An 18,997-nucleotide genomic window follows, 5' to 3' on the forward strand; every position below is an offset into this window, starting at 1 on the left:
GTAGTCAACCAAAGGTTCTTCCTCAAGGTCTCTTGTTTTCTCATTTGTATTGAGATCAAGCAAATGGATCAAATAAATTAGACACACGGCCCATATCTGGATAAATTAAAACGATTACAATGGAGAGTAATTGGTTTGTTTTTGCAAACTGACTTTTTGTAATTTATTTGATCAAAATGTATAAACTGTGATGCATTTTTCCACAATCCTTTGATGAATAGAAAGTTTAAAAGAACAGCTTTTATTTTAAACAGAAATCTTTTTGTAAGATTTACTGTCACTTTTAATCATTTCCAAGCATCCTTGCAAAATACATTTTATATTTTATTCTTTCAGTTCCTTTCAAAAAGTCAAAATAAGTAAAAACAAGTCAAAGTAAACCTCTGTAAAAGTAATGTAGCCTTAAAGGGTTAGTTCACCCAAAAATGAAAATTCTGTCAGTAATTACTCACCCTCATGTTGTTCCAACCCCGTAAGACCTTCGTTCATCTTCAGAACACAAATTAAGATATTTTTGATTAAATCTGAGTGTTGTCTCACTCCTCCATAGGCTTCTAAGACATTATAACTTGCTGGCCCAGAAAATGTATTAAAGACATCATTAATATAGTCCAAGTGACTCCAGTGGCTCAATCTTAAGTTTATAAAGCGACGAGAATACTTTTTGTGCGCAAAAACAAACAAAAATAACGACTTTATTCCACTTTTCATTTCCTTCTCTCCGGGCCTCGAGTCTTTTCATGTAGTGTTTAAGCGTAGCGCGTCTGTGTAAATCACTCAGATTTAATCAAAAATATCTTAATTTGTGTTCCGAAGATGAACGAAGGTCTTACGGGGTTGGAACAACATGAGGGTGAGTAATTACTGACAGAATTTTCATTTTTGGGTGAACTGACCCTTTAATAAGACAAACCATCAACCAAACAGACCATCAACAACACAAACGTTTGCATTAATATTGGCTGTGCTCCAATAACTAATCAAGTGTTACCACTAGATGGCGTGCAGTATTCATTTAAAAAAAAAAGAAAACCTAACCCAGCCAGTTGTATAAATATCACATACACACATAAAAAAATTCATGTGGTTGTCTTTTCCCATCAAATGTCATTTTATAAGTTCTGGATGAACCAGTGAAATAACTCCAGCAATCTACTCTGATTACTGAGATCATACCGAACCCAACTTCCAGACAACTCTTCCGTGATCCGTTCTCCCGAACTAGGCCTACCTGATCTGGCAGTTAGACATTTTGTTCCTAATACCTGGAGAGAGGCTGACTTTAACTCAAAATGTGGATATTAGCCTAATAAAATAATGATAAATATAATTACTGTATATCTGTATACAGTTAAAATAAATCTAAAATGAGCAACAGACATCTGCTGCACATTGGGGTTTGACTGCTTCCATTTCATTCAACAGTCCTAAAGCATAGCCAGGTCCATTAGTCTATGCTTACTCTCTCAATACAGACTCAGCATACAGTGGATCTTGATAAGTGATTAATTAACCAGTTGTATTTTTTCCTCTCATAATTCGTCAGCCCTATCACATCCATACTTACACCATATCTGTAATATGTCTTGCACTTGGCAGCACAAGGGTTTTAGACTATACAATAAACAATAGATACAATTATTCAACAATTATTGAAAACAATAGATAGAAGATCTCTGTTGGTGTGTGCATGTTCTTACTCAAGAGACTTGTTAATGAATTATGTGCATATACATCAATATTTTAGTTTTTTAGAAAGAAAAAATATATTTTAGAATTTCAACAACATTCTGACTACACTTTAGCTTTCTTGGACTTTTGACATCTTGGTAACTTATTATTGAATCAGAGGAGACTTATGCGATGTGCAGGGACTTTTTCTCAGAGGAAAAAATGTGAGCAGCAAAATGCTCTCTTTTTAATCATATTGCTGTTGGAGAAATAATTTAAATATAAAAGGATTATTTGTTTTTCTTTCCTATGGAAATCATGCACCCTAAGATGAAAAATTTAAGCCATTTAATTTCAGCCAGTGATGTTTTTATTCCAAAACATACTAAGAAAAGGACTTGTCCCTATCTTGTAGTAAAATCTTGTAGAGAAGGATTTACTACATTTTCAATCTCTATTTTGACTGGACTGGTGTCAGGTCTTTCTGAATGGACTGACACTTCATTAGCAGGAGTTGCTGTTTGGTTGACGTGATAACAGATTAGTGTGCGTTTCTGTTGAGCTACTCTGTGTCCACTCTCTCAGGCAAAAGCTGGAGTCCGTTAGCAAATTATCTGAAAATGCTGAAGTGTGGTGTTCCTGTGAGATTCTTATCAGAGCATTGAGAGGCACTCCAGTGGGTCTTGACCAAGACTAGAATATAAATGAAAGGATACACTAAGTAAAATCAAATAAATTTTTATTCTGACCATTACCAAATTCAACCTAAATTTTCAAAACAGTTCTTTGATGTTAACTGTGCTTAAATTATTAAAGGGGTCATATAATGCCATTTTTGCACAAGCTTATATGATTCTTTAGGGTCTAAATTAAAAGTTTGTAATATACTTTAATTAAAAATTCTCATTAGTATTGTAAGAAAACACTCATTTTACCTGGTCAAAAACAGCTGTTTTCAGCACGCCGTTTAAGTGCATGTGTCTTTAAATGATAATGCGCTTTGCTCACAGTTTGAAATAATAACACAATAACCATAACGCGTTGTTCATTATAAACGTGGGATTATGAATTATATTGAGAATGTCGTACATAGAAATATAATTTACATAGATATAATTTACATAGATATACATGCCGTAATGTACCCTGAGTGTAAACCTTAGCCACATTCATCGTGAAGCGTGCTAGCGATTTGCAAAGATTAATATAAATATTAATATAAAGGTTAATAAAACGTTACACTCACTTCTTCTTCTGGAGATGCAGCAGGAACACGAATAGTTGGTACCGATCCTTTTTTCAGGAGCAGCTTCTTAGCAAAACCAGCTTTATACTGACCCTCGTTTGTAAAGCAGTATGGTGTGTGAAATGATTCGCGCAAACATGAAAGCATTGACGTTGATCGTGGGGAATATTCCCTTCGAAAAACAAACTCAGCCACTGCGTCTTCAGCGGTTCGGATTTAGGAACATCAAAATGACTGCTGTGTTCCTTATTGCACCCAAGAACAGAACACCACAATCGCTTCGACGCCATTCTGCTCATAGACAGTGCTCCAGCGTATCAACAATGACGCGCAGACTATGATGACAGACAGCTCGCTCACGAGCGAGGGTGGGTCTGTGTTGAAACGCTGCTGTCAATCAACAATCGTGGGAGGGGCGTCCGACCGTGTGACGTCACTAGGTCGAACGGCTTGATTTGAGACAGGGGAAAACATATAAGGAGATTAAAAAAAAAAAACACTGGATGGATTTTTATCATTTTATGATGGTTTTGTACAGGCACTGCCAACACACATTTCAGTACAATCAACTTGTAAAAGTGCATGTACCATTATATGACCCCTTTAAGTAATTATACTTACTGTCTTTATATTGAAATGCCCAATGGTTGTTTTTTTAAAGCTTTTGTTACTTTTATTTTTTTAAAGTAAAGGATGGACTGATTTGTGTACAGATTGATCTGGAATTCATTGTAAAACATCATGAATAAACCCTTGGCAAAAAATAAGCTTGCGCATGTTGCTTCGACATTTACTTTGATGAAAATTGAATGTCAAGGCATTCACTTCTATTTTATTGTTTGTTTGTTATTCATTTTTCCCTTTCCTCTTTTCTCTCTTTGGGAGCCTGCATGTGCATGATTAAGTCTGGGTGATTTAGGCCACTGGGAATATATGCATTACCTAAAACATTTTCATGGCCCTTCTCTTCACCAGGGTGATGTTGTACATCATTGTCATAGGAGCACCTGTCATGAGCCTGGCTCTGAGATGCAGTGTTTTAGGGCACAGCATCACCTGAATAGTCAAACATGCAGCACTGTTAATGGCATGGGAAATTATGGTCATGCATTTTCGGGCCATTTGGACACAACAAATGGATAAGTAAATAAATAATTTTACAACAAAAAATTGAATGGACAGAGATACACATATAGATGGAAAGAATGCTCAGTATTATGACATTTAGCTGAAAATAATGACACATTTCCATTTAGCATATATGCACACAATTATTATCATTACAGTCCTTCTTTTCCAGGAAACCGGACAAAAGAAATTACAGTGAATAATGTAAGAAAATCAGGTACAGTAGGCTATGCTTCAGATGTTGTGCAGCACAGGTTCTTGGTATCGCTGCTGGAGTGGGAAGTATTGGAGAGCAACTCTAGTCCGGGTGGTTAGTCTACATGGGTCTTTGATGGCTTGCACCATTGTCTTGTCTGTCGACGAGAATGTACAGTTGCAGTCAGGGGGAGGAACCAAATTGGATCAGCAGTTTACTTAAGCCAGGGATGAACTGTACAACTTTGGTCTTGGAGGGCCACTGTCCTGCATAGTTAAGCTTCAACCCTAATGAAACACACATGAACATGTTAATCAGGGTATAACTAGAAAGCTACAGACAGGTGAGTTTTTTTCAGGGTTGGAGCTAAGCTCTGCAGGACAGTGGCCCTCCAAGCCACTTTTAAACTGTTCAAGCTGGGAGACCAGCTAGCCATCCAGCTAAACAGAGCTTGGCCAGGCTGGTTTAAATGTTTGTGTTCTTTCAGAAGGGTAGAAAGTAAAACAACAACAACAACTGTACTTATAATTCCATAAGTTCTTTAAACATTTAAATTACCTATAGGCTATCAATAATTAGTAGCTACTACAACCTGGTTGAAGGTTGTCTTAACCCTGGTGAAAAACAAAATATGCTAAGTATACTTATCAGTATACTTTAAGTGTGTCAATAATTAGTTAACTTGAAGTGTGCTATTTTGAAACAATTAATTTTGTACTAAGTATATTTTAGTTGTAATTAAATTGTAGTAAAGCATACAGTGTTTACAAAAGAACATCTCCACACCCTTGTTCTTGATCCGAGGCCCACATATCATTATCAATATCATCATAATCAGCTCTATACTAATTGCAGGAGAACAACACCATTGCAAAACACCAAGCACAAAAGAGAGGAGAGATGGCAGCTCCTCCACCAACAAACAACTTCTTGCACATGCGATTAATGGAGTGTTGCTACAGCAACTGAGTCAACACAGCGTGGCTTGCAATTATCGTGCAGTCAGGAAGAAAGTTCGAATCAAACTAGGTGTTTAAAGTATGGGACTTGTGTTATTGCCTAGAATGCTGATGCATAATGAGGATTAGAAGTTTTAAATTGCTTGTAGGAAGTTGTTTGGTTTCGCTTCTGTTCATTTCCTTGTTCTTAGTATGTTTACCATTCTAAGGGCTTCTGCACTTGTGTCAGTGTATTGGACGTGTCGTGTACTGTTCTGTTAACATTAGAAAAATTATAGTTTTTGTTTTTTTTCTCAGTCCATGAATAAATACATGGAGTCGATGGCTGTTAAATTACAGTACAGCTGAAGTATCCGTGCAGTGATTGAGCTGTCAATTTGTGACACTGACAGTAATTGCTGTGTGAGCTTAACATTCCCCAGTGGTAATTGTTGTAATTGTGATTATCACGTCATACATATCGACAGTAGCCTATACATTACAAAATATGTTTTTGTGAATTAAAAATGAGCCCGACTCGGTTCAGTGGTTTGGAAAAAAGAAAAGGTACCTCAATCCACAAAAGAATAATTGCCAGCTGTTATGAAATGTTGTTATGGTTGAATGAACTGAAAGTATCGAATAGAGCATGAGTCAGATGTGATCTTTCTACATTGATATTTTGTGATAACAGAGTTTGTTATGTATTATAAAAACATAATGATATAATAACCAGTTAATTTATATATTAGTATTTAATTTATCTGACAAAACATATATTTATGAATTTTATATAGATTTATATATATATATATATAGCCTATATATAGGCCTATATGAACTTAAAGGGCACCTATTATGCAAAATCCACTTTTACATGGTGTTTGGACATAAATGTGTGTTGGCATTGTGTGAACGTTGCCATTCCGTTTTGAGCCATTTCATTTGCCGTCATTTGCCATTTCTGAGCAGTGTGACATCATACTGCTCAGGTCCCGCCCACAGCCGCTGACTGACAGTCCTGCATTACCATAGTTTCCGCCCTCAGCAAGTTGTAGGCTATCCACCATTTTCTCCGAGCTTGATCAGCTTGTTGCGACAACAATGTCTCATAAGAAATCCTGGTGTTCTGTTGTTGGATGTAACAGGATGACAGCATAAGTTGTTGCTACTGATCCATCTGAGGAACAACTTTTTAGCAAAACCTGTTTTGTATTTTCCCATATGCATTAGCATACTGACAAGATGACAGCATAAGTTATAGGCTACTGTAATTAAACTAAACTATACCTGAAGAGTTTGGTTCCAAAACGCGATAAACGCCATTAAAAAAAAAAATTTTAGTTCCCGCAAAAATCAGTAGGCTATTGTATCTGGTCGGTATTGAAAAGTCAATTTTTAATTTTACGTAAAATGTGATATCCGCTGTGTTATTAAAACCCCAACAAATGCCAGCTCCCTTCTCTGCAGAATGCCATACATCTGCTCAACCAATCACAGCGCACCATTCCACGATTTGTAAACAGTAACCGCAGTGCTTTGTATACACCCGGCATCCTAATTTTCCTTATCTACTTTGTACTTTGTGATCAACAAACAAACAAAAAAATGAATACATTTTTTTGACGGCATTGATGAACCTGTGTTTCTGCGGTGGGGAAGAAACGTAAGCCATCGAAATCTAATCATTTACGTGAGGAGATTAAGAAGATGAGTCACTCGGGAGGAGGAAAAGTCAGTGCCTGTATAGGCCTATAAGATTAGTATTGACCAAGTTCAGAGGCTGTCATGTGGATCAACTTACTTTGTTGTGTATTTTCAACAGTTAAAATATGACAAATAATATTGATTTTATATTGATTCAATGGATTTTCTTAATTGCATTTAGAAAAAAAAAAAGTGTCCGTTTTTATAAAAAAAAAATTTAAAATCAAAATCTGGATTGATTTATAATTTTAAGATGCTATGTGAAAGTTTAAAACAGAAAATAGTGGTTTTCATCTTGCCACTTTCAAACACATTTTACTCACCTGTTCTATAGCATATTCTCTGGCTCGGTAGGCATTATTGTCAGACTTTCACATTTTCACAGACATTTTCAGAGTGTCCTGACATCAGAGACTTATTTTACATCTTGTAAAAAGCTGCATAATAGGTCCTCTTTAGTATAATATAGTTCAACATTGAATCCTGTGGTATTGTACTTTCTTTTATGCTGTGAAAGATGTGCTCCTATTCAGTTAATGCTTTATAATTTTGTATTTCTTTTACCTGGAAGGCAAATTAACATCAAGCAGCTGAATAAAATTCAAAAAGAAGAAAAATACTAAGGAAAGAGTAAGAATTTTGTGGCTGATAAATGTGTCTGAATGATAGTATTAATGAGATGGGAAGATAAACTGCTCCCAGAGAATGTTTTTGAAGGTATACAGGACACATAATACACAGGAACTTATGTAACTGTTTCTTAACTGATTTTCCTTATGTCATTGTCAGTGTAAACGCACATCATATAATTTCAGAGACTAGCCGCCAAGAACACAACATGTTTGTCAGGCCAAGTTGAGTCCATATCAGCTAATGATCTCACTGTTACGTCCAACTGAAAACTATAGATCTAGCTTGATGCATAAATGTTCTTTAAAAGAGAATGTTATGGAATAAACAAAAAACAAACAAAAAAATTAATAAGATATGCTTTATACTGAATTCACCAGTCACAGTCAAATAGACTGTAGGGTTTTACAGGTATAATATCCAACCAAAATATCAATTAGACTCCATGTTGCAAAAGTACAGTACCAGCTGAGAATGAATTATGTTTAATCAACCGATAACTATTTAATAACTGTGTAATTAATTAATCAGTTCAGATTTTTTTTTTTTTGGGGGGGTATTTAATTGTTGATAATTACCATCAAACTCAAGTGTGTTTTTCAGATCTATGTTATAAAAATCAGTTAAGAAAAGAGCTTGCACAGATTCAGCTGTTTGTGCATGTGTAAACCTAAAAAGATACTTTATTACATAATTTAAAAATATGTGTGAGCTATATAATTAAATACTAGATTATGTAGGTGGCATTTCAAGCATTGATTTTAAAAGGCCTATTTGAGGGTCACGGGAAAACCCCATATACGTATTGGACCTCATTTATAAAACGTGCATAACCTACAGATTTGATCTTAGAGTGTGCGTATGCTAAAATCCACACCAACGTTCAGATGTAAAAACGGTCTTGACATGGAAAAGTGCTTAGTGCTACGTCAGAGACGTCAGTGTACTGCAGGTATTTGGAAATCTAAGCTATTCTTGCAGCTCGCCATTCTCAAGTAAAGGGTTTGGACATTGACTGATTCTATTTGATATGTTAATGACATTAATTAGGCAGCAAGATCAACCCATTCAGCTGAGCATAATTTCAAGATCATTTGCGATTTATAGATTTCACATCTGGAAGAGAGGCGTACGCATGCTTTTTGTGCGTACGTTCAGTCTCTGAATCACACGTACGCACAGAAATGAGGTACCCTGAGAGAGACATTCAGATCATAGCAAAGATGAAAGGACTGAACAGTATTGGCAGAGTTGGTGATCTCTTCAAAAGCCAGACCCTTATAGCATTTCCGCTCCCAAAGTCATATCTACAACATCATTTCCTCATTCTCCAAATGTTTTTGTCTTATCTCGGCTATCTACAAAAATATGGATGTATGCTATGATCAGGCTTCTTTTTCAGTAGGTGTGTCAGGGATGGGAAAATAATTTTGGAAGTCTTTGAAAAGTTGAGATCAGTCAGATAAAAGGAAGGTTTCTTTCATCATGATGTGTTAGCTGCTTTGATTGACAGTTACCTGCTTGGCTGATCTGAAGGCAGACTGTCACTGGTTTTCCTCTGAAAACACCAGTGGGGATGAGAGAGAGAGAGAGAGAGTGGTCCATGAGTGTGTAATATATTTCATTTTTTATTATTTTGCACAGAATTTTGGATGATAAGCAAGGATAAACATCTCAGTATGTCTATGACCACTGCAATCCAGATGCATTGTAGCATTTGATTGTATATGTGTATGTTTGGATTGCATAACCAGACTTTTGGCTATCAGCATTTCAGCTGATTCCGGCCGAGAACATCCACACAGGGATTTGATCATCGGAAGTCACCAGGTTTCTGCATTTTTAGAGAAGGCATTCCTTCTGCTATAACAATATTTTTAGGTTGCTTGAATGGCAATAGCTTTGAAAATCTGATTATAAAATAGCAGGTAAAAATAAGATTAAAGTTTGTATTTTTGTCATTTATTTTCTTTGCATACAAATTACAACAGAACATAATGCAAATCATGTAATGAACAAGATGAATGATTATCAATGCAAGAATCAAACTTGCTCATGCTGACAATGTTTGAGATGTTCTTCATGCATTTTTTATTATATCATTGTACGTGGGCTGAGCCAAATCATATAGAACAATAAAATGGCTCTCAGTAACACTCATTTCTCTGTCTTGCCCACACTTGTCTCTTCCCATTGGTCGCTGCTGCTCATTTGCATACAACAGCTTTGTTGTATCCCAGACATTCTCACATCCTGTATAACTAACCTCTGCCTTTGTCCTTACAAATCAATCTGAATGCCACTTTAGACAGGAAGTGTCTGCCTGGCATTTTAAGTGACCAACCACAAATGTTTTGTTTGAATGTGCAGTTTAAAGACATGTAAATCAGAAATAGTTTCTGATAAATAGTAGAACATAAACATTGTCCTTCACGTACTTCACCATATATAAGTCTTAATCAGATGTTAATGCTTCCTCTCAGAGAAGCTTTGAGTTATTTTGAAGTTTCATTCCCATTCATTTGAATACAAATGAGCATATATGTCAGCACAAATTATACTATGGGGTCTAATGCTCACAGGAACTTGAGTGTTTACGGGAACTGTTTGGTTTAGCATAACCCACAAAGCCGTTTGGAGGAAGTAGAAAAGCTTTGATATTTGAGCAGCACTTGAGGCTCACCAATTATTTAGCAGCAATGTGTTGTGTTTTAATTTTTAATAAGTACTTTCTATTTTGGACATAATGATTTTTATACTGTACAAACTGTATATTCGTTCCCCTTACACTATCCCTAACAGTACAGTACAGTACACACACACACACACACACACACACACACACACACACACACACACACACACACACACACACACACACACACACACACATTAGCAGTGCAAATATACAAAAATATTTCACCATGTAAAGAATAAACTTTTTTCCTTTTATAAGCTTTTAATAAGCTGAATTTTCAGCAGCTGTTACTCCAGTATTCAGTGTCACGTAATCCTTCAGAAATCATTCTAATACGCTGATTTGCTGCTTAAGAAATATTTTTTATTATCAGTTGTTCTGCTTATAGGACCATTTTTGTGGAAACTGAAAGTAGAAAAGAACAGAATTGATATGAATTAATGTTGATTTTGTATCAAATGTCGTTACTCTCACTTCTGATCAATTAAATGCAGCCTTGCTGAGGCAGTCCAATTGTCATATAACAGTATTGCTCGCTCTAGTCAAGCGTATAGAGAGAGTGAGAGCAAGAGAGTGTTCAATGGATTAACTTTTTAGAAGTTTGAAGACGAGGCTTGTTTTACTCTCCAAGATTAGGAACTTTGTTTTTCCTCTTGCCAAACTTTGCAAACTGTTCTCACATCTGCTTTGCTTTATTCAGCCAGCCTTCTTTGTTAATTTTTTTTTAAAGAACAGGACAGAGTTTATGATATTTTGTGGTAGGCAATAACTAGTCTCATCCAAGAATAATTTTCTAGCTGACAACAAAAAGAAGTTTCATGGGACAAGTAAACAAGGATGCCTTTTAAAAAGACTGTGAAAGAAAACAAATCCTACACAGCAGAAAAACAGTGTGATAATGAAGGGGATAGGCCACATCTGATTAAAATAACTCATATAGAGTGTTGCTGAGAATGCTCTCAAGCTTATTTTATGGGAGAATGTCAAAGTAGTAAAAAATATAGCTTGGTAAAAAGTGCAAGAACGCTGACTTGATTTATAATTTGGAGTATAGTTTTGCTTTGAATAACAAGAGGAATTATGCTGTGTGAAAAAACTTGAAATGCTTTGCTTGTACTTGTCACTCTGGGGTGCGTTTCCCAAAAGCATTGTTAACCAACTTTGATTGCAAGTTCCGTTAGTTCAACGAGTCTGTGGCTGTGTTCGAAATCTTCTTCTATATACCCTCATTCAAAGGCTGCCACTTTTGCATACATTAGTTTGTGTTTAATAATCATTTGAAACTTAGCAACCTGTCAGCTCCAGTAGTAAGATGGAAAAACGAGTGGATAATGTCCACTATGGTTTCCCGAAACAGGGAAGTTCCAACAGTGGCTGAATCCGAAATCGCCACATATAGGGGTGAATTGCCCTAATGTGGGACACTGCCTAATGTGGGACACCTAAGGTCTAGTGTTTGTAGGTCCCCCATAAATACATAAATGACAATGAAACTATGGGTTAGACAAAGCTGTGGTGTCATGTGATCAAAATCAAATGACCTATCAAATGTCCAATCATATTTTGAGGGTGGAGCAATCATCAAACAGGAGGCCCCTTGTGTGAAGAGGCCAGTGACCAGTGACATACAGTTTTAACAAATTTGATATTAAGGAGTTAAATGCATTTTAAACAAAGCAATTCTGCTACTTTTTAGCCTAATCTGCTTATGAAATGTTTGTCCATCAAAAAATAGTCTAACTTTGTGTGTATAAACTATATATTTTATTTTTATACTTCCACATTAGGAAGTATGGTTTCCAAATCCGGGACAGCTTGATCAGCCTAATGCGGGACAGTACTTCAATGAGTCAAAAATGTGTGGTGGGGCATGGTTTGTGGGACAAACATGGTTATTTACATGGTTTTAGTCTTGTAATGCAATACTGTTAATGCAGATTTTTACAGTCATGTGACTGTATTTTTTATTCTTGGAGGGCGGTTTGAAGGCTTTTTTTTGGTGTGTATGTGTGCGTGTTCATGCATACATACGCGTGTGTGTGTGTCTGTCTCTCTCTCTCTCTCTCTCTCTCTCTCTCTGTGTGTGTGTGTGTGTGTGTGTGTGTCATGTGTGTGTAAAAGGTAGGTAGTTGACTTAAAATGAAAAATAGCTCTGAATGTAAAAATGCCGTAGAAAACCAATAAAGCAATTCCACTTTATTTTATGCATCTGATTAATTCAATGAAATGGATTTCAGATCACAATGGCAAAGGTGAGAAAGACAGGGACAGATTGTTAGACACAGAAAGAGAGGCAGAAACAGGGAAAGGATAAGAGAAAGAAACGTATTCAGTGGAGGCAGGACAGGATGAGAGGAGCCATAGAGGAGTATAGGCAGATTGTTGAGGATGGTGGGGTCCCTCAGCTGAGACTGTTGGCCAGGGCATGGAATGACCCTAAATCTACAGTGAATCTAAAATAAAATAAGATTTTACTATTCTACATTTTTGGTCTTTTATCATAGATTTTTCAGTGTCCCACATTGGGGACATAACTGTCCCACATTAGGAAGCTGCAGATTTTCTCAGACGACTTGCAATAAGAGCACTAATATGTCTATAATTTCTCTTATGAATGGGTTATCTGAATTTTCTCTTTTGATTTGATTAGGACACATCCTGTTTTTTTTTAAATGGTATTGGGTGTGGATTTAATGTTTTGGTTACACATCGCAATATGTCACAGAAGTCTGAAGTGTAAAAAATTTCCCAGATTAGGGCAATTCACCACCTTCAAATAGGGCATTATTTGAGGGAACAGCCTTTGAGGTAGTGTTGTCCGAAACCATAGTGGACATTATCGAGTGCACTCATTCTATCCCACATTGCACCGCAATAACGAGTGTGTACAGCCGATCAACGCGCGGCTGTCCGAATCGCACTGGATTTCATTCACTCCTTCAAGAGATTTAAAGTGCCGTTTTTGAAGAGTGTGCATGTGCGCACTCTAGTGCGTAAGGAGCATATGATTGACTCTGGAAATAAAGCAAAAATCTGCTTTTTTTTTTTTTTTTTGTTGATGCATTTGCTAACACTTGTGGAATTGGCTTTTACTTTATCCAGATCTTGAAACATAACTTTCAGAGAAAGATTAATCTGACATTTAATTCCAATATATTATTTATCTAAAATAATGTATGGAGCTTCTGAGTTGAAATGAAATTTCTATCTTAACCTCTGGAGGTCATAGAAGAACAGATTCAATTATGCTAACAAAGACAGAAAGCTGGCCCTCATCATTGAAGGTTATGGGTAAATTAGAAGTGTGTCCCTGCCACGGCCGTGAGTAACAGCAGCAATCACATCTGGTGAGGAAACTCAATCAATCTAATCCATTTATAGAAAGACATTAAAATACTCCCCTGCAGTTACCAATTAGCATGCATTGCAGATTTGGATGCATCTAGCAGCTCTGCACACTGCTATACAGACTTTTTCAATGCCTTTGACATTTGACAAATTAGGAATTTACATTTACTTTCATGAGTTTGCCAGCAAGATCAAATGTTTCATTTTTTGAATGTAGAACGAGATCAACACTGTTTCCTAGAGCAGGTGATTGCGATTATAATTAGGAGGTTATTACCATTTCTCACAATGAAGAAATGTATCACAGCATAGCTAATTTAATGTCTGTCTTGAATAATCTGTCATTAATAATAGAAAATGTTTGGTTTATTAAATGCCTTTATAGCTCAAGATCAGCTATCAGCCAACTTTTAAGAGGCAGATATTACATGATAAGCAGAGAGAGAAGAGTTGGTGGTAGAAATAGTACTATTTTTTATTAAAGTAATTTGAAAGCACAGATGGAGGAGATGATGCAGAGACTCAAAGGGATTGAGTTCCAGAGTTATCATATATTTATATCATGCAAAAGTTCTTAATTGAGTTTCAACAGATTGAAAGTGTTTCCTTATAACAAAAACAATTCACCTCCACACATAACAATTCAGCATTAAAACACATCAGCATGGAGCATGACTGGCATTTCAGCTGAACTATTGCCAAATATATGTTTAGTTGATATGTTAGCATTATAGAGCAATTATAGAGTTTTACTTGAGGACACGACTTTTAATCAAATCACTTGTTAAGTAATTATTCATAATTCATACCACTTACATAGCATCATAATTCAGCTAAAATGGAAATTGTCATCATTTACTTACGTCATGTCTTTCCAAAGCAGTGTGACTTATTTTTTCTGTAGAACAAACACAAAAATAAAAGAATTTTTGACTTTTCTATAGAAAGTCAGTGGAGGCTCCTTCATTGCTGTTGTACCGTTGATGCCAATAAAATGAGACAACATCCTCTGGGCATTTGATGGGGCTGCCGTATTCCTAAACAAATAGTAAGAAATCAATCAGAAAGCCTTTAAGAAATGTCTAACTAGTCAGAGTAAATATACTGACTATTTAATGAAGAAGGCAAGTCTATCATATCAATTTCCCCATAGTAAGAGAAATATATATATATAATTATGTGTTTTTCTTTTCTTTTTTCAGCTATGAGATAAACCTGTGATAGAGATATACTTATACAGATCTCTGTAGTCAATGGCAGTCTGACTATTCTTCTAAACAGTTATACTTTTTGTATTATTTTATATTTATATTTTAATAATTATGGTTATTAATATGTCATATGTTGATTAATAATTTATTTATTAATTAATATATTTATTTAGTTAGTTAATTTTTCACCCTATAAGTTGGGAGCATGTCTCTGTTTGTGCTTTAGGATGCTACATGCACTTGATGTTGGCCCACTTGCTTGGCACGCTTTTTCCAGTTTGTGTTCTTGTTTGTATGTATGCATATTGAAAGCCACACATGTCGGCATTTATAAAAGCACAAAACATTTATGAAATGAATGCCTGTTCTTTCAAGCACATGCTTGTTATTGTCCTCTTCTCGACCGTTTGATCAAAATGACCCTGTGAAAATGTGAATATGAACATTGTTATACACTAAAAAAGACAGTGTCAAATGTTTGGGAAAAGAAGCTGCAAGGTTGCTGTGAAGACATGCACTAATGAGGTATTGTCTTGTGAAATGGATGTATGCTTCAGCTAGGAAGTAATACAAACTAAGAGCATTACAGAAAGCAATTCAAGGAAAATCCTAAATGTTGAACTCCTTTCACAATATGTGCCATTTTCAAGCAATTCAAGCAAAACTGAGCCGTTTTGATTAATTGGACCAACTATAAACTAGTGGGGGCTTTTTTTTGTAAAAACTGATTTAGTTGGATAGAGACAGATATGACATATCCCCTACTTGAGATTTTCCACACATAAATCTCTCTCAGCACTGCTGCCTTTACCAGCCAAACACAAAGTCTTCGACTTATAAGACTCTGTGTAAGAAGTAGCGCTGTGCCAGTTACATGCTGCAGTGCTGCTGGTAGTAGGTTTGTATTGGAGCTATTTGCACCTCAAAGAGTGGGAGCCCAAAGTCTGAGACCACTAGTGAAAATCTTTCAATTTTTTCCCCAAGTTTAATCTTTTTTCACTGCATAGTATATTTTTTTATAACAATTTGAGTAGAAGCTTAATTGGAAAATGTACATTTAAGAATTGAAAAATGGTGATTAACATTTTACTTAGGCATGAACTCTAACCTTTTGTTCAAAGTAAAAAAAAATGTATTTGAGTCTGACATATTTCTTTTTGATTTTAAGATTTCTTCTTCATCATAAGGTTTCTTCGGTTTTAAGTCCTTAAACATTATGGGCCCTATCTTGCACCCAGCGCAATTGACTTTGTACACCGACGCATATCATTCCTATTTTGCACCCGCACACAGCGGACTTTTCCGGTCGGTAAATTAGGAAATTAACTTGCGCTCCCGGGGGCGGTTCAGCGCAAAGAGGAGGCGTGTTCCGGCGCAAAAGTTCCCTGGTGCTATTTTGCAGGTTTAGAAAACAATTCCGCCACTGACCAGGAAAAACCTAGTCTAAAGGCATGTTATTCATATGCTATTTTAAGGGCGCATGCTTGGCCATAATCAATGTAGCGTGTACACAACGCGCATGCACTTTGCTTATCTCATCTACACACAGACGCAGCAGTTCTCCTTTTTAGAAAACCATACATTATTACAAGGAAAAATATTAACACACGAGGGAAATCATTGTTGTGTCCATAAAGATGTGAAAAAATAGGCATAAATCTAGCTTACACATTTACCCAAATTTTTATACGCCTGTTTAACCGAAGCTAATTTGGGTGGGTTTCTCCCATCCCCATACAATGTCACTTCTCTGTGTTTTACGGCCCTGACGAGAACGTCGGTCTCCTCGGCTGTGAACCGCTCCTGGTTGCGCCTGGCAAATCCGCCGTTATAATAGCAATCCGCCATGGAACAAGCGCGCCTGCTCTTAAAGGGAACGTGAGATGTCGCTCTGATTGGTTTATTTCATGTTATGCCCAAACCACACCTATGAGTAATGAAGCTACTTCAGACCAACCCATTGTTTGCGTCGGGCGCAAGAGTCATTTATCCCGCCGGTATAATAGCAACAGCGCCCAAGACCCGCCCACAAAGTTACTTGCGTTTCGCGCTTGATACTTGCGCTTCAGATCGTTAAAATAGGGCCCTATGTGTTTAAATTAGGTTCTGAATCCCATATTTTCAGCATTTCCTTGGACTTTTACCACTCTGTATATGTTTTCACTTGCCAAGTGACACAAACAGATAAAAGACAAACATATGAATCATTTCAGAGTCAATGTCTGCAGAAGAAAGGCTTTGGTAGGATGGTCTCTTGTAGTAATTGCATCAGATGAGGAATCTCCAACAACTTATTTCAAGGGAAGCTTGTGAAGCTGTGAAGCTCATTACTCCACTTGCAGTGTTGGGAAAGTTCACTTTCTACATGAACTATTTCAAAGTTCAGTTCACAAATTTTAAAATGAACTAGTTCAGTTCATAGTTCATACTTAAATTTTTTTTAACTAAGTTCACAGTTCCAAAAATGAACTAGTTCATAGTTCTTTTTTCCCATATGTTGCTACAAGCTATTATTTTTCAAAATTATTGCCACAGCCCATAGAACCACAGACAGCAATTATTAAAAACGTGCTGCTTGAATGGTCTTTTTTAAATGAGGAATTATTAAAAGAAAAACAGGACAGTAGTCCTTAAGGTGCAAATGTTTTTCAATTTTAATAATTTTCCATTTCAGTACATACTAAAAAGGAATACTGGAATCCTGGAAAAAAATGTCCCATCCTCACCGACCTTGTCATAAAACTCACAAATTTAAATGTTTAAATGATCATACGACGCCTCCTTGCTGCTTTGTCGCCTACATGCTGCTTTTTGTTTTGATTACATGCGGCGGTGCGACACTGGTGGTTGGTGTTGCCAGATTGGGTGTTTTTTTCCACTACATATTAAGGCCTGTTTACGGTGTGTTTTAGGCTGGTTTTCGCCTGTAAGTCTCTATAGAATCTGGCACCCTATTAAACGAAGTTACAGTTTTTCTCAGTCGCTTTGGTGCATTTCTCAAATCACTATTTACATTTGCACAACAGGTAATGCAGTTCTCAAAACAATTAGTACAAACTGCAAAACCTAGTTGATAACCTGCAAAAGCATGTCACTTTCTCAAAATGGATAGCTCATTCCTCAAAAGCAAGTATTCACGTCAATGAAAGTGTCAGTGTCATCAAGATGAAAAGTCCTGACACCATTGTTTATGAACAAGATAGTCAAATGGCTTTGTCATGTCTTCATTATGACAGTTTACTCTGTAAATGTTTTCCAATGCAAAAAAGTCAGATCTTGGTGACACTACCTAAAAAATGCTCAAGACAGCACTATATACTATTTGCACAGCCATTTGAAAAATACAGTAAATTTACACATTACTGTATTTAGTGAGGTAACTGAGTACAAGACACTGAATATGTATGTTTCACATTTTTACTGCATATGCTCTTTGCAATTCTAATTTGTTCACAGCATTGTGCAAAAGAAAAAATACACCCTTATTTACAACAAACATAAACTCCCTTTGCGTAGAGCTGTGCACAACTGTAAACAATATTGCAGTACATATTGGAACATACGACATACATAGTACTGTAATCACTCATGCACATCCAGACGTTCCTCATCAGTGAAAGCTGAGATTCACCTGAGAGAAATTGTTCAATTTAGGAGACATTTTCAGGAAAAAAAAATATTTAAAAAAATGTGTAAAATTTGCTTGACAGATTTTGACAACTAGTTCAACATTTTTGTATGTAACGACTCAAGCAATGAAATGAGGACTATTAGTTTTATATGGAGTGACTATTCAGCATTCACAAGTATAGTTAATTTTGACTGACATGACATAAGCAAATGATAATGTTATAAAACAGCAGAGAGTTGTATGAAAGCAATTGATGCATGTCCAAAAGCATTTGCAATTTGTTGGAAGGAATGAGAAACTGCTACTATGATGTGCACAAATGACTAAATGTTGTGGAGGTTGAACTAACTGTTGTGCAAATGTAAATAGTGATGTGAGAAATGCACCAAAGCGACTGAGAAAAACTGTAAACTGAGAGAGCGTGCCGTTCACAGACACCAGAATGAACGAGTTCACAGTAACGTTCATCAGGCAGTATATTACGGTACGTTCAGTTCACGTTCGCCCAAAATATGAACAAGTTCGTGAACTATCGTTCAATGGAAAGGAAATGATAGTTCAATGTACAATCAATTAGAAACATAATATGGTTA

The sequence above is a fragment of the Rutilus rutilus genome, assembly GCF_951802725.1.
Source record: "Rutilus rutilus genome assembly, chromosome: 10".
In the NCBI taxonomy this organism is placed as follows: Eukaryota; Metazoa; Chordata; class Actinopteri; order Cypriniformes; family Leuciscidae; genus Rutilus; species Rutilus rutilus.